Source organism: Oncorhynchus mykiss, chromosome 23 (genome assembly GCF_057628025.1).
Source record: "Oncorhynchus mykiss isolate SJ-2025 chromosome 23, ASM5762802v1, whole genome shotgun sequence".
In the NCBI taxonomy this organism is placed as follows: domain Eukaryota; kingdom Metazoa; phylum Chordata; class Actinopteri; order Salmoniformes; family Salmonidae; genus Oncorhynchus; species Oncorhynchus mykiss.
In genome coordinates this window covers 26,900,001-26,916,808 of record NC_143044.1, presented here as the reverse complement: position 1 = coordinate 26,916,808, position 16,808 = coordinate 26,900,001, and the positions used below count along the sequence as shown (strand labels likewise).

The window sequence follows — 16,808 nt, the reverse complement described above, 5'->3', positions numbered from 1 at the left end:
TCCTGCCAGGATGTCCCGACGGATGCCCATATTTGGGCATGTACGCGTCATCCGGACATAGGGTCATTAATCAGATGTTTGACGCGCACCGTGTACTTAATTCTCTCTACTATGGATGAGTGTCTTCAACGAGTCGACATTAGCGTTGCCCGATTGTCCCTCCCGTTCAAATATGACGGGACTCCATCGAAATCCTGTGGCCTCCTACTCCAGTGATCCCTCTGTTTCACTTATCAGAGGGGAGCCCCCACCCCAGAGAGGTACAAGGTTGCAACAGTTATTTCTCTGCTGACCGGACGGGCATTAGAGTGGGCCACGGCCTTCTGGGAGAGAGGAGAGGAAGAGCCTTTCCTTCCTCATCATCACCGTACCCGTACATACGATCATCATAACCCCACGATCTCATGGCCGAGGATGAAAATCACAGATTGGGCACCTAAATGCTGGAAGACCTACTTAACCCTTCCCTGTGGTTCCACATTGGTTGAGAGTCCTGTAGTTGTCCTTCAGCCTAACATCCCGTAGGTATACCAAGACCTTCGGGAGGTTTTTTTCCAAGACCTGCATCACCTGTCTCACTCCTCATCGTCCCTGGGACTGTGCCACCGACTTGCTTGCAGGCTCTGTGCCTCTGCGCGGCCGCATCTAACCCTCTGTCTGTGGCCGAAACCAAGGCTATGGAGGAGTACATCCAGGAGGCTCTCCAGCAGGGTTTCATTTGCACGTCCTCCTGCGGTGGACGACTGGTTCAGGCACGCAGAAGAGGTATGGAACGATACCCAAATGAGACTCCAGCGCGCCGTCTGTCGTCAGAAAGAGGAGGCGGCTCGCCACCTCAGTGAGGCTCACGTGTTCCATCCTGGTGATCGCGTCTGGCTCTCCACCAGGAACCTCCCGCTCCGCCTGCCCAGTAAGAAGCTGATTACCAGATTTGTGGGGTTGTTCAAGGTCCTCCAGAGGGTCAACAAGGTAAATTATAGATTACCCACTAACACCCACTAACAACCAGATCTCACCATATTTTCATGTTTCCCTCCTCAGGCTGGTGGTTCCTGGTCCCCTGTCTGATTCCGTCCCCTACGACACCCCTCCACCTCCCTTGGATATCAAGGGGAGCCCCGCCTATGCCCTTAGATATATCCTGGACTACTGTCGTCGTGGGGGTCAGCTCCAGTACCTGGTGGACTGGGAGGGGTACAGTCCAGAGGAGTGGTGTTGGGTTCCAGTGGACGACGTTCTAGATTCCAACATCAACAGAGATTTCCACATTCGTCGTCCGGACCGGCCCGCTCCTTGCTTTCGGGGCCGTCCTCCTGAATGGTGTCATCCTGCGGCTGGAACCGTGTGTCAGGAGGGTACTGTCATGTCCACTCCCGGTCCCCTGCTCCGGAGCTTGACGTCACCGGTCTACTAACCACCGGTCCACCCAACCTATCTTTACGCACACATGGCAACCGTCAATATGCAGACCTACGTCTCATCATCAGTCACACCTAGACTTCATTACTCCCTTTATTTAGCACTCTTTGTTATCAGTCAGCAGGCAGTATTGTTTCTGTTTCCATGTTAGATGCTTCTCTTGTTTTGTAGCATTCCATGTTCGTTGTTACTCACTAACTGCACCTGCTTCCTGACTCCCTGTGTCTATGTAACATGTGGCATATCAAGAAGCTGATTAAACAGTCTGATAATTATACAGGTGCACCTTGTGCTGGGGACAATAAAAGGCCACTCTAAAATTATCAGTTTTGTCACACAACAACAATGCCACAGATGTCTCAAGTTTTGAGGGAGCGTGCAAATTGGCATGCTGACCGCAAGAATGTTCACCAGAGCTGTTGCCAGAAAATTGAATGTTAATTTCTGTACCATAAGCCTCCTCCAATGTTGTTTTAGAGAATTTGGCAGTACGTCCAACCGTCCTCACTACCACATCTGGCTTCTTCACCTGAGGGAATGTCTGAGACCAACCACCTGGACAGCCGATGAAACAATAAGTTTGCTTAACCAAAGAATTTTGGCACAAACTGTCAGAAACCGCCTCAGGGAAGCTCACTTGAGTGCTCGTCGTCATCACCAAGGTCTTAACCTGACTGCAATTCGGTGTCGTAACCGACTTCAGTGGGGAAACGCTCACCTTCGATGGCTATTGGCACACTGGAGAAATGTGCTCTTGACGGATGAATCCTGTTTACAACTGTACCAGGCAGATTGCAGTGGCTTGGTGTCATGTGGGCGAGCGTTTTTTTGATGTCAACGTTGTGAACAGAGTGCCCCATGGTAGCGGTGGGGCTAGGTTATGGGCAGGAATATGCTACAGACAAGGTACACAATTGCATTTTATCAATGGCAACTTGAATGCAAAGACATACCATGATGAGAGCCTGAGGCCCATTGTCATGCCATCCATTCGCTGCCATCACCTCATGTTTCAGCATGATAAGGCACAGCCCCATGTCAGAAGAATCTGTACACAATTCCTAGAAGCTAAAAATGTCTTAGTTCTTCCATGACCTGCATACTCACCAGACATGTCAACCATTAAGCATGTTTGGGACTCTCTGGATGAATGTGTACAACAGCTTGTTCCAGTTCCCACCAATATCCTGCAACTTTGCGCACAGCCATTGAAGAGGAGTGGGACAATATTCCACAGGCCACAATTAACAGCCTGATAAACTCTATGGGAAGGAGATGTGTTACGCTGCATGACAAAAAGTATGGTCACACCAGATACTAACTGGTTTTCTGATCCACACCCCTACTTTTATTTTAAGGTATCTGTGACCAACAGATGCATATCTGTATTCCCAGCAGTGGCAAAGTGTCCTACAGGGCATTGTCTGCATATATGCCCCCTTTACTATTCCTACGGTTCTGACTTGGTGTACAGGGAGAAAACTGTAAGAACGTCCCATGTTCTGAATTCTGTACATTTCAAAGGTGCTGAACAAATAGTTATATTTACTATGTGCGTCCTAGCTCTCTCATTAATGTCTTAATGGAAATTATGGATTGCCTCTTATCCGATCATCGTTCCCTTATACCATAGTTTGTACATCTCAATTGTCAGTAGAAACCACATTTGTCTAACTTCTTAAGGTGGGCAGCATTTTCACTTTTGGATAAATAGAGTGCCCAATTTCAACTTCCTGCTACTCATGCCAAGAATATAAGATATGCATATTATTAGTAGATTTGGATAGAAAACACTCTAAAGTCTATAAAACTGTTTGAATCATGTCTGTGAGTATGTAGCAGGCAAAACCCCGAGGACTAACCGTTTAGAAATATTTTTTTTTAGGTCTCTGTCTGTTCACTGAGTTCTCATTGGCAAACAATATTTCTTAGGAACTTGTTTTCAGTTCCTACCGCTTCCGCTTCCACTGGATGTCACCAGTCTTTGGAATTTGGTTGAGGTTATTCATTTGTGCAATGAAGAAGTAGAGCCAACTAGGAACTGCGTAACACTGTTGAGAGTTGTGCAAGACTTGAAAAGTAGCTTGGTTTGTTGTCTTCCTGTATTGAACACAGATAGACCCGTCTTCAATATGATCGATTATATACGATCGATTTAAAAATACCTAAAGTTGTATTACAAAAGTAGTTTGAAATATTTTGGCAAAGTTTATAGGCAACTTTTGAAATGTTTTGTAGTGATGTTGCGCATTTTGGAAGCTGTTTTTTTCTGCATCAAACGCGCCAAATAAATTGACATTTTGTATATATATGGATGGAATTAATCGAACAAAAGGACCAATGGTGATGTTTATGGGACATATTGGAGTGCCAACAAAAGAAGCTCGTCAAAGGTAAGGCATGTTTTATATTTTATTTCTGCATTTTGTGGAGCGCCTGCAGGGTTGAAATATGCTACCCTCTATGTTTACTGTTCATCATCAGATAATAGCTTCTTATGCTTTCGCCGAAAAGCCCTTTTAAAATCTGACATGTTGGCTGGATTCACAACGAGTGTAGCTTTAATTGAGTATCTTACATGTGTGATTTAATGAAAGTTTGATTTTTATATCAATTTATTTTAATTTGGCATTTTCCCTGGTTTTTGGCCAAGTGGGACGCAAGTGTCCCCTATACCATAAGAAGTTAAGCAAGTCAGTCATATCAGCAATATATTTTTTTAAAGGCAGAAAATGAGACTGAATGAACTGTTTCACTGCCAGACAAGGCTCCGCTGATAGCCAGGTGTAGCAGTGGTAAGAATTCACTCCATGGTGCTGAAAAGAAAACTCTGCTGTTGGGAAAACTTTATATAGGCCCTAACAGTTTGTGGGCACTGTTTGTCACCATTATAGTGCAATTAATGTATTGTTTCGTGTTGTGTTGGGTTGTGTAGTGGCTTTGCTAACATTCATCCAAACATACACTACCGGTCAAAACACCTACTCATTCAAGGGTTTTTCTTTATTTTTACTATTTTCTACAATGTAGAATAGTAGTGAAGACATCACAACAATGAAATAATACATATGGAATCATGTAGTAACCAACCAAAAAACAAATAAAAAAAACAAATAAAAAAAGTATTTGATATTTGAGTCTTCAAATAGCCACCCTTTGCCTTGATGACAGCTTTGCCTCTGGCATTCTCCTGGCATTCTCTCATTCTCTCAATCAGCTTTATGAGCTGGTCACCTGGAATGCGTTTCAAATAATAGGTGTGCCTCCTTAAAAGTGAATTTGTGGAATTTCTTTCCTCCTTAATGCATTAGAGCCAATCAGTTAAGTTGTGACAATGTGGTGGTGGTGGTAGGGGGGGTATTTGGTAGAAGACCAAGTCCATATTATGGCAGGAACAGCTCAAATAAGCAAAGAGAAACAACAGTCCTTCATTACTTTAAGACTTTAAGGTCAGTCAATATGGAACATTTCAAGAACTTTTAAAGTGTCGTCACAAAAACCATCAACCATCAAGGAAAGCAAGACCCAGAGTTACCTCTGCTGCAGAGAAAAAGCTCATTAGAGTTACCAGCCTCAGAAATTGCAGCCCAAATAAATGCTTCACAGAGTTCAAGTAACAGACACATCTCAACATCAACTGTTTAAAGGAGGCTGTGTGAATCAGGCTTTCATGGTCAAATTGCTGCAAAGAAACCACTACTAAATGACACCAAGGAGAAGAAGAGACTTGCACGGGCCAAGAACTACGAGCAATGGACATTAGACCAGTGGAAATGTGTCCTTTGGTCTGGAGTCCAAATTGGACATTTTTGGATCCAACCGCCGTGTCTACAGTGGCTTGAGAAAGTATTCACCCCCCTTGTGTAACGTGTGTCGTCGTCGGAAGAGGAAAAATCGGACCAAAGCGCAGCGTGGTAAATGTTCATGACTTTTATTGAACTGAAAACTGAACAAAATAACAAAGGGCAGAAACGAAAATGTCCTGTTAGGTGCAGAAAACACTAAACCGAAAACAACTACCCACAAAACATAGGTGGGAAAAAGCTACCTAAGTATGGTTCCCAATCATAGACAACGATAGTCAGCTGTCCCTGATTGAGAACCATACCCGGCCCAAACAAAGAAATACAAAACATAGAAAAAGGAACATAGAATGCCCACCCAAATCACACCCTGACCAAACCAAAATAGAGACATAAAAAGCTCTCTAAGGTTAGGGCCTGACACCTTGGCAATTTTCCTATTTTGTTGCATTACAACCTGTAATTTAAATGAATTTTTATTTGGATTTCATGTAATGGACATGCACAAAATAGTCCAAATTGGTGAAGTGAAAAAAATGTCTCCACCTGTGTGCAATCTAAGTGTCACATAATCTGTCACATGATCTCAGTATATATACACTAGTTCAGAAAGCTGGGCTTTACGGAAGAGTGGCCAGAAAAAAAAAGCCATTGCTTAAAGAAAAAAATAAGCAAACACATTTGGTGTTCACCAAAAGGCTTGTGGGAGACTCCCCAAACATATGGAAGAAGGTGTTCTTGGTCAGATGAGACTAAAATTTAGCTTTTTGGCCATCAAGTAAAACACTATGTCTGGCGCAAACCCAATACCTCTAATCACCCCGAGAACACCATTCTCACAGTGAAGCGTGGTGGTGGCAGAATCATGCTGTGGGTATGTTTTTCACTTGCAAGGACTGGGAAACTGGTCAGAATTGAAGGAATGATGGATGGCGCTAAATACAGGGAAATTCTTGAGGGAAACCTCTTTCAGTCTTCCAGAGATTTGTGACTAGGACAGAGGTTCACCTTCCAGCAGGACAAATACCCTATACATACTGCTAAAGCAATAATCGAGTGGTTTAAGGGGAAACATTTAAATGTCTTGGAATGGTCAAATCCCAAACCTCAATCCAATTGAGAATCTGTCATATGACTTAAAGATTGCTGAACCCATCCAACTTGAAGGAGCTGGAGCAGTGGCTAGATGTGAACACCCCAGCCAGAAAATCCCAGTGGCTAGATGTGCCAAGCCTATAGAGACATACCACAAGAGACATGTAGCTGTAATTTCTGCAAAAGGTGGCTCTACAAGTATTGATTTGGGGGGGGTGAATAGTTATGCACGCTCAAGTTTTCAGTTTTTTGTCTTATTTCTTGTTTGTTTCACAATAAAAAATATTTTGCATCTTCAAAGTGGTAGGCATGTTGTGTAAATCAAATGATACAAACCCCCCCAAAATACATTTTAATTCCAGGATGTAAGGCCACAAAATAGGAAAAATGCCAAGGGGGTGAACACTTTCGCAAGCCACTGTATGTGAGACGTGGTGGGGGTGAACGGATGATCTCTGTATGTGTAGTTCCCACTGTAATGCATGGAGGAGGAGGTGTGATGGTGTGGGGGTACTTTGCTGGTGACACTGTCTGTGATTTATTTAGAATGCAAGGCACACTTAACCAGCATGGCTAACACAGCATTCTGCAGCGATACGGCATCCCATCTGGTTTGAGCTTAGAGGAACTATCCTTTGTTTTTCATCAAGACAATGACCCAACACACCTCCAGGCTGTGTAAGGGCTATTTTACCAAGAAGGAGAGTGATGGATTGCTGCATCAGATGACCTGGCCTCCACAATCACCCAACCTAAACTTAATTGAAATGGTTTGGGGTGAGTCAGACTGCAGAGTGAAGGAATAAAAGCCAACAACTGCTAAGCATATGTGGGAACTCCTTCAAGACTGTTGGAAAAGCATTCCAGGTGAAGCTGGTTGAGAGAATGCCACGCATGTGCAAAGCTGTCATCAAGACAAACAGAGAAAGTAGGTTGGAAATATGCTCTCAGATGAAAGAAAAGATGTGGCTTTTTGAAGAATCTCAAATATAAAATATATTTTGATTTGTTTAACACTTTTTTTGGTTGCTACATGATTCCGAATGTGTTATTTCATAATGTTGATGTTTTCACTATTCACTACAATGTAGAAAATAGTCAAAAATAAAGAAAAACCCTTGAATGAGTAGATATTCTAAAACTTTTGACCGGTAGCGTATATTCTTTTGTCCCACAAAGATTTACGTGCTAAAATCGCCACTGATTCCCAGTCATGTGAAATCCATAGATTAGGCCCTAATGAATGTATTTCAATTGACGGATTTCCTTATGTGAACTCTAACTAACATCTTTGACATTTTTGCTTTTATATTTTTGTTCAGTGATTTAAGGGAGAAAAAGATGAGTGGCAATAACACTGCAGGGTTCTCCTCCTTTGCCTTTGACTCACTCACTCACTCAGATGTACACCACTGGAGACCGAGAGAGGGAGAGAGAAAGAGATAGCTAAAAGAGGTGGGAAAGACATATGGAGGAAAACAGATTAAGTCTTCTCTTTCATCTGAGAGCACATTTCCAACCTACTTTCTCTGTTTGACACACAAACACACACACACACACATAGACAAACGCAAATGCACACACACTCGCTAGCAAGCTCTCTAAGTCTCACTGAAGTGTTTTTGACACCCTGGGTGGACTCCTCCTGCTCAGTATTGTTCTGTTTCTCCAAACTTTCTCCAAAGTTTCGAAGTTGCTCCAAAGTTAAGGTTTAAGGTAAGGTTTGGGATAAGGTCAAAATAAAACAATCGGTGGAAAAAGTACTCAATTGTCATACTTCAATAAAAGTAAAAATATCTTAAAAGAAAATGACTCAAGTAAAATTGAAAACCACCCAGTAAAATACTACTTGAGTAACAGTCTAAAAGTACTGGGTTTTAAATAAACTTAAGTATCAGAAGTAAAAGTATAAATAATAAAACAAATCTGTATATTAAGCAAATCAGGCAGCACCATTGTCTTATTTCTTTAATTTACGGGTATCCAGGGGCACACTACAACACTCAGACATCATTTTGAAATTAAGCATTTGTGTTTAGTGAGTCAGATCAGAGGCAGTAGGATGACCAGGTATGTTCTCTTGATCAGTGTGTAAATTGGATAATTCCCTGTCCTGTTAAGCATTCGAAATGTAATGAGTACTTTTGGGGAAGGGAAAATGTATGAAATAAAAAGTTTTATTTTTGTTTTCTTTAGGAATGTAGTGGAGCAACAGTCAAAGTTGTGAAAAATATAAATAGTAAAAAAAAGTAAAGTGCAGATACCCCCAAAAAACTACTTAAGTAATACTTCAAAGTATTTTAAATTAACTTAGTTACTTTACACCGCTGGCAACTTGTAATTAAACTGGATTGATTTTGATTTACTTCATCAATGACTGCTCTCCTTTTTGTTCCACTGGAAAATCCTATTACACACATACTATAACACATTATATTTTCACATACCCAAAATGCCTACTATTTTGAACACAAGCATGGGTATTCAGACACGGCTAGTGTGTGTGTGTGTGTGTGTGTGTGTGTGTGTGTGTGTGTGTGTGTGTGTTTGTTAGTTCTCTCCTCCCTTCAGGGATCTACAGGAGTAGGCTTCAGGAGGTGAAATACAACAAAAGCTGACAAATAGACAGTTTAGACTTCCCCTGGGTTTAAGGAAAGAAAAAGTGAGAAAGGAAAGGAAAAGAAAGACAGAAAGAAAGAAAGAAAGAAAGAAAGAAAGAAAGAAAGAAAGAAAGAAAGAAAGAAAGAAAGAAAGAAAGAAAGAAAGAAAGAAGGAAGGAAACAAGGAAGGAAACAAGTAAAGACAGAAAGAAGGAAACAAGAAAAGACATAAGGAAGGAAACAAGGAAAGACATAAGGAAGGAAACAATGAAAGACAGAAGGACGGAAACAAGGAAAGACAGAAGGAAGGAAGGAAGGAAAGAAAGAAGGAAAGATAATAATAATTTTGCACGCCCAATTTTTCAGTTTTTGATTTGTTAAAAAAGTTTGAAATATCCAATAAATGTCGTTCCACTTCATGATTGTGTCCCACTTGTTGTTGATTCTTCACAAAAAAATATGGTTTTATATCTTTATGTTTGAAGCCTGAAATGTGGCAAAAGGTCGCAAAGTTCAAGGGGGCCGAATACTTTCGCAAGGCACTGTACCCTTTGTTGGCAATGACAGAGGTCAAACATTTTCTGTAAGTCTTCACAAGGTTTTCACACACTGTTTCTGGTATTTTGGCCCATTCCTCCATGCAGATCTCCTCTAGAGCAGTGATGTTTTGGGGCTGTTGCTGGGAAACACAGACTTTCAACTCCCTCCAAAGATTTTCTATGGGGTTGAGATCTGGAGACTGGCTAGGCCACTCCAGGACCTTGAAATGCTTCTTACGAAGCCACTCCTTTGTTGCCCGGGCGGTGTGTTTGGGATCATTGTCATGCTGAAAGACCCAGCCACGTTTCATCTTCAATGCGCTTGCTGATGGAAGGAGGTTTTCACTCAAAACCTCACGATACATGGCCCCATTCATTCTTTCCTTTACACGGATCAGTCGTCCTTGTCCCTTTGCAGAAAAACAGCCCCAAAGCATGATGTTTCCACCCCCATGCTTCACAATAGGTATGGTGTTTTTTCGATGCAACTCAGCATTCTTTGTCCTCCAAACACGACGAGTTGAGTTTTTACCAAAAAGTTATAGTTTCGTTTCATCTGACCATATGACATTCTCCCAATCTTCTTCTGGATCATCCAAATGCTCTCTAGCAAACTTCAGACGGGCCTGGACATGTACTGTCTTAATTAAGCAGGGGGACACATCTGGAACTGCAGGATTTGAGTCCCTGGCGGCAAAGTGTGTTACTGATGGTAGGCTTTGTTACTTTGGTCCCAGCTCTCTGCAGGTCATTCACTAGGTCCCACATCTGGTTCTGGGATTTTTGCTTCCCGTTCTTGTGATCATTTTGACCCCACGGGGTGAAATCTTGTGTGGAGCCCCAGATTGAGGAAGATTATCAGTGGTCTTGTATGTCTTCCATTTCCTAATAATTGCTCCCACAGTTTATTTCTTCAAACCAAGCTGCTTACCTATTGCAGATTCAGTCTTCCCAGCCTGGTGTCCTTTGACAGCTCTTTGGTCTTGGCCATAGTGGAGTTTGGAGTGTGACTGTCTGAGGTTGTGGACAGGTGTATTTTATACTGATAACAAGTTCAAACAGGTGCCATTAATACAGGTAACGAGTGGAGGACAGAGGAGCCTCTTAAAGAAGAGGTTACAGGTCTGTGAGAGCCAGAAATCTTGCTTGTTTGTAGGTGACCAAATACTTATTTTCCACTATAATTTGCAAATAAATTCATTAAAAATCCTACAATGTGATTTTCTGGATTTCTTTTTCTCATTTTGTCTGTCATAGTTGAAGTGTACCTATGATGACAATTGCAGGCCTCTCTCATCTTTTTAAGTGAGAGAATTTGCACAATTGCTGGCTGACTAAATACTTTTTTTGCCCCATTGTAACTAAATAAGGAAGGAAAAAGGAAAGAAAGAGCAAAAGAGAGAAGGAAAGAATGAAAGAAAGAAGGAAAGAAAGAAAGAAGGAAATAATGAAAGAAAGAATGAATGAATGAATGAAAGAAAGAAGCAAAGAAAGAAAGAAATGAAATAAGGAAAGAAATAAAACAAGAAAGGACACAGACAAAACGTGCCATTTGAGAAATGTACATTGTCATGACATTGGCCTGGGGGGTAGGATTTATGACAGTCATGAATACCTCTTCCCCCCATTTTCCTCTCTCTACCCTACTGAGGTTACATTTGCAAAACCCTTGGTTAACATAGAGATTCTGGGAACATCAGTAGGTGGGGGGAAGTGAACTATATTCTGGTAATTAGAACAATTGAACATGTGCGGTGGTACTTAATGAATATGATGTAAGTTCAGTTGTCATCTGAGACATTCTCATCAATGATAAGATGACATAAACTCTACAGTGGAAAGTCTACACATCAAAGTTATCGGATTCACATGGAATTGTTGTTCAATTTAAATGTTTGAATATGAAATTATTTGTGATAGGATGAAATGTGATTTTAGCTTCTAAAATGTGAAATTTGGGTTTTCATAAGATAGGGCTGCTCAATCAGTGGTCATGGGCTATAAATGAAGGGACATGGGCTATAAAACTTTTCAAACACGCCCTCCTCTCCCTTCCTATATAAGCCCTTGACGACAATATAACTTTCTGTTCCGAGGATGTAGGACGACGGTCCAATGTCAGAATGGTTCAGATAATAACTACAGAATGACGCTAACATCAGTGTGAGCTTTGGTTGCAAATGGTATGAACTTTGAACTCTTATTCACTACAGAAGTGATACCTCCTAGCCGTTGAGTTAGCAACAGCAGATGCAACGAGGGTTAGGAAGGAACAGACAGAGTATCCCGTCTATCACCCAACGACGTTACTACAACGTATCCAATCGACAACCAGAGACATTCTTCAAAGGACTCGGTTTGGCAACACGGCCTTCCATCTACCACCAACCTACCGAAGTGCAGCTCAGAGTAAATATTTATTGCATTTTCCTTTTCCAAATGGGCGGTAATTTAGAATGCATCAGATACTGTATTTACGATAGAACAGCTTCTCCCTGTGTCCCTCAGTCTTCCCACTCTTTCACTCAAACCCAGCCCTTTTCTTTTGTGTAACAAGCTGTCATATCTGTTCCACCTGCTAGGGACGTTTTCCTTTATGACGTAATGTGTAATCAATTGATGATTTAATTATGTGTATGTGTAATTCTGTGTGATTAGTTAGGTATTTAGTAAATAAATAATTAAACCCAATTTTGTATTGCTGATTCAAATTGTTTGCCAGGGTTCGTGCAGATAACCAAGAATTTACAACTTTCAGATGAGACTGAATTAAGATGACGATTGATATTGACTACTATTGATGTAAAATTTTACTAGGTCTTTAAGAGTTTATTCGGAAGATAGCAGCTCTATAAATATTATTTTGTGGTGTCCGACTCTCTAGTTAATTACATTTACATGATTAGCTCAATCAGGTGATATTAATTACGGAGAAATTATTTTATAGAATAGCATGTCATATCACTTGATCCGGCATAGCCAAAGACACGACAACAGTATAGACGAGAAAGAGGATGATGTCACCTATGTGCATCATAGATTTTTAGTTCAGGTTCCCAGTGATGCTTCTAGTAACGTGAATTACTGACATCAAGCATGTGAAGTGTATGTGTGTCCTGAGTGTGTGTGAAATCATTACCGTTGGAGTGTAAGCTAGCTCTTGCTGTGTGTGTGTGATACCAATCCTGTGAAGCACTAGCTCCTGGCTGGGGTGTTCACACTGTGTCTGTGACGTCACTCCTGTGAGGAACTAGCTACTGGCTGGGGTGTTCACACTGTGTCTGTGACATCACTCCTGTGAAGGAATAGCCAGGACTATATGAGTCCCATTGATGGTCAAAGAGTACCTCCGTCACTCCATTCCCTATACATATGGAGGTGGCTGTGTGTGTGTGTGTGTGTGTGTGTGTCCTTGGGGACAATCGAGTAAATGGAGCGGTCCCTCTTAGAAGCACACACACACACACACACACACACACACACCCCCCCACACACACACACGCACACACACACACACACACACACACACACACACACACATACACTTCCCTAATGATCTACTTGTGAGTAGGAGAAACAAGGAAGATGAAATGGGAGGGGAGAATAGGAGAGGAGGAGAACAAGGTATCAGGGATAAAATGTCCAATTAAATATAAAACTATTTCAAGATAGTGTTTACAGTAAGTTTCCCTACTCTTATGTGTGGAAGTAGAATACTCTTCGGTGGCTAATGTTGCTGTTGATGTTGTTGTTGCCTATTATCTGTCTGGAGGTCTGCTGGTTGGACATGCTGGCTGTGTGTGTGTCCTGAGTCTGTGACATTACTACTGTTGTAGTATAATCTAGTTCTTGTTGTGTGTGTATGACACCACTCGTATGTGTATGTGTGTGTGTGTGTATGTGTGTGTGTGTGTGTGTGTGTGTGTGTGTGTGTGTGTGTGTGTGTGTGTGAGAGAGAGAGAGAGAGAGAGAGAGAACCAGCAATTACTTAAACCTAGCCATCCCCAAGATACACAGTATCTTAGGGGGAAATGCTTTCAATTCTCCACTGCTAGAGACTGGACCATCCTTCAAAAAAACAGTGAAACTAAGCTCTTTTGTGTCCATTGGTACTTAAAAAAAAAAACACTTTTGGAGAGTTTAACTGATAACTGCATGCATTTCCCCTGCCTCTTAAATGCTGCGTATTACTGAATGTATTACTGACCGTGCAAGATGTGTATATTTGACTGTAACGTATTTGTGTGTTATACATGCTATGCTCGCTGTCTGACAGGTCATCATTATAAACCAGAATATTGTAGAAATGATGGTGTATCCCATCAGACCTGGGGATAGTCCGTAGCTGTGTGTGTGTGTGTGTGTGTGTGTGTGTGTGTGTGTGTGTGTGTGTGTGTGGTGCCCAGTGCCTCCGGACTAGAGCACAGCTGCCAAACTCGCTGCCTGCCTACTGGAGGCCATGGCAGGGGAGGTCACTGCACAACCTCTGTATGTGTGGGTGTGTGTGTGTGTGTGTGTGTTTGTGTGTGTGTGTGTGTGTGTGTGTGTGTGTGTGTGTGTGTGTGTGTGTGTGTGTGTGTGTGTGTGTGTGTGTGTGTGTAGGTGTGAGTGTAGTTGTGCGTGTGTGTGTGTGTGTGTGTGTGTGCGCGCGTGTGTGGATGTGTGTGTGTGTGTGTGTGTGTGCGTGTGTGTGTGTGTGTGTGTGTGTGTGTGTGTGTGTGTGTGTGTGTGTGTGTGTGTGTGTGTGTGTGAGTGAGTGAGTGAGTGTGTGTGTGTGTGAAAGGAGTCCAACATACACGCAAGCACACACTCACGTACACACACACACAACTACACTCACACCTACACACACACACACACAGACCCTCAGGGCTCTCTGACTTCCTGTAACTCTCTCTGGAGCCAGTATGAGAGCCTATAGCTTTACACAGACACCCTATCTACTTAGACTGCAACTCCTACAGTATACTGCTGGCCTCGAAAAGAGAAAACCCATACCTGCACTGTGGACAAAATTATGCCAAAGGCACTACCTCCTGAGGAAAAGACAGAGAGAAATGTTCTAGCAAAATCCATTTAAGATAGAGGGGAAATGCTTAGGAGACTGTTATACAGTACTACTGAACTGTCTGATCTCAGAACTTGCTAAATTAAGTCCATTCATCATTTAATGGTTTCATTAAAGACTGTTTCTGGGAGAGATCAGGAAGTCACAGAGTGAGGGCAACAGAACTGTGAGTGTATGATTCCGGTGTTTGTGTGTATATGTCAACATACCGGGTTGTCTGGTCTCAGTCTCTTGGATGGTGGGCCACCGTCTTCTGGGTGTAACATGTAAAAGAGACGGACCTTGTTGGCATGTTTCTTACTCTGAGAGAGAGAGAGAGAGAGACAGAGAGAGAGAGAGAGCGAGAGAGAGAGAGAGAGAGAGAGAGATTTTATTGGCAAGTTTATTTACATTCACTGCAGTGATCAGTGCTTCAACAGATATTCCATATTTTCTCAGCTGCACAGTGGATAAATACTATGGCTTACTTCATTGCTCACAGCAACCAATTATAAACAATGATTTAACTTTAGGGCTAACCAATCAGAAACATTGTTGCCTCACAGCGAGCCAATGAAACACATCGGATTACTTCACAGCGGACAATCAAAAACACTGCATGACCCTGTCATAAGCTGACTGGATCCCCAGGCTTACATCAAAACCCACAAATGTGTTTTTTGTGTATGTGTGTGTGATCGTGTGCGTGTTATTACTCTTATATACCCTCAGTATAACTTTATGTGAAATGACAGTGGAATGAGAAAGCATACAGTCAAATGCATACCAAGCACATTGGTGTTCTTCAATCTACACAGTAACACAAAGATGACGCGGCAGACTGATTTGATATGGCTAGAGAGAGAAGAGTGGCAATACGAGAGAGAGAGGAACAAAGTGTTACAGTGTGGGAGGGAGAGAGTCGAGAAGAAGGAGGGGAAAAAAGAGGAAGGTGGTAGAGAGAGAGGAGGGAAGTGGTGAGGGAGGGAACAGTTTTCACCCTGCACACCCTAACTGCCAAACAAACAAACCAAAACAAAGGCAAAGTCTTCTCATGCTTTGTTGATTTAAAAAAAGCCTTCGACTCAATTTGGCATGAGGGTCTGTAATACAAATTGATGGAAAGCGGTGTTGGGGGGAAAACATACGACATTATAAAATCCATGTACACAAACAACAAGTGTGAGGTTAAAATTGGCAAAAAACACACACATTTCTTCCCACACCCTCTTCAACATATATATCAACGAATTGGCGAGGGCACTAGAACAGTCTACAGCACCCGGCAGACTGTCTACCGTTTGTCAAATGTCTACTGTTTGCTGATGATCTGGTGCATCTGTCACCAACCAAAATAATTGTGTTCCAAAAAAGGTCCAGTCGCCAGAACCACAAACACAAATTCCATCTAGACACCGTTGGCCTAGAGCATACAAAAAACCATACATACCTTGGCCTAAACATCAGTGCCACAGGTAACTTCCACAAAGCTGTGAACGATCTGAGAGACAAGGAAAGAAGGGCCTTCTATGCCATCAAAGGAACATAAAATTTGACATACCAATTAGGATCTGGCTAAAAATACTTGAATCAGTTATAGAAGCCATTGTCCTTTATGGTTGTGAGGTCTGGGGCCCGCTCACCAAACAAGAATTCACAAAATAGGACAAACACCACATTGAGAGTATGCATGCAGAATTCTGCAAAAATATACTCAGCTTCCTGCCATCCAGGACCTCTATACCAGGCGGTGTCAGAGGAAGGCCCTAAAAAATTTCAAAGAATCCAGCCACCCTAGTCATAGACTGTTCTCTCTGCTACAGCATTGCAAGTGGTACCGGAGTGCCAAGTCTAGGTCCAAGAGGCTTCTACCCCCAAGCCATAAGACTCCTGAACATCTAATAAAATGGCTAGCCAGACTATTTGCATTGCTACTCTCTGTTGTTATCATCTATGCATAGTCCCTTTAATAACTCTACCTACATGTACATATTACCTCAACTAACCGGTGCCCCTGCATATTGACTCTGTACCGGTACCCTCCTCTATATAGTCTCGCTATTGTTATTTTACTGCTGCTCTTTAATGACTTGTTACTTTTATTTCTTATTCTTATGCATATTTTTTTAAACTCCATTGTTGGTAAAGGGATCTTAAGTAAGCATTTCACTGTAAGGTCTGTTGTATTCGGCGCATGTGACAAATTCAATTTGATTTGATTTGTACAACGTAAAACACCAAATAATGCATGCAGAGCAGAATTAGGCCGATACCCGCTAATTATAAAAATCCAGAAAATATACGC

General features: G+C 42.0%; 2 long non-coding RNA genes across 5 annotated transcripts in view; one reads left to right on the top strand and one right to left on the bottom strand.

Annotated features, from left to right (window-relative positions):
• The window catches only part of LOC149972554 (uncharacterized), a 365,695-nt gene that overhangs the window by 165,969 nt on the left and 182,918 nt on the right, over positions 1–16,808 (top strand). The gene's annotated exons all lie outside the window — the stretch shown is intronic.
• LOC110503110 (uncharacterized) overlaps positions 14,733–16,808 on the bottom strand; it is a 62,234-nt gene continuing 60,158 nt past the window's right edge. The window contains exon 3 of the long non-coding RNA XR_016491038.1: positions 14,733–14,826. This is a non-coding gene — a long non-coding RNA (uncharacterized LOC110503110). The remainder of the gene's footprint in view (positions 14,827–16,808) is intronic.